Below are 461 nucleotides of genomic sequence, written 5' to 3'. Positions count from 1 at the left end.
TTGTAAAATTGTCTAAACAGAAAAAGGATATATCACAATGTAATCATGTTAATGCCTGTGTTTACATCTTGTGGCCATACTGTTTGAACGGGAAGTATTTTAATGTTTACAATTTGGCCCCATTTGCAATACGTTAATTCTGCCGTGAAGTTAGAATTAATATTTAGTGGTAATCAAAAGGATTTCACCTGTTATTTTAGTATTATTTATACTGTTATAGAAATTATGAATATTTTTTTCTTTCTTTCAAATATTTAGTTTAAGTTAATTTTAATTGAAGTTTTTTAGTTATTTTGTTAGATGCTTTTGCCATTCATCTTAGTTCTTTTGCATATATTTAACTTTATTTTTATTTTAGTTTTAGTAATTTTACTACTTACACTTAAGCTTAGTTTATTTCTGTTTATTTCATATTTAGTTAAAGGGATAGTTCACCCAAAAATGTAAATGTGATGTTTATC

At 24.9% G+C, this 461-nt stretch overlaps 1 protein-coding gene across 1 annotated transcript in view; it reads left to right on the top strand.

Moving 5' to 3' along the window:
- Positions 1-461, top strand: part of LOC107560971 (piwi-like protein 2) — a 43,294-nt gene that overhangs the window by 23,557 nt on the left and 19,276 nt on the right. The gene's annotated exons all lie outside the window — the stretch shown is intronic.

The sequence above is a fragment of the Sinocyclocheilus grahami genome, unplaced genomic scaffold, assembly GCF_001515645.1.
Source record: "Sinocyclocheilus grahami isolate Dianchi unplaced genomic scaffold, SAMN03320097.WGS_v1.1 scaffold749.1, whole genome shotgun sequence".
NCBI classification, from domain to species: domain Eukaryota; kingdom Metazoa; phylum Chordata; class Actinopteri; order Cypriniformes; family Cyprinidae; genus Sinocyclocheilus; species Sinocyclocheilus grahami.
Note: the sequence above shows the minus strand (reverse complement) of the source record. Positions and strands in the feature narration are given on the sequence as shown.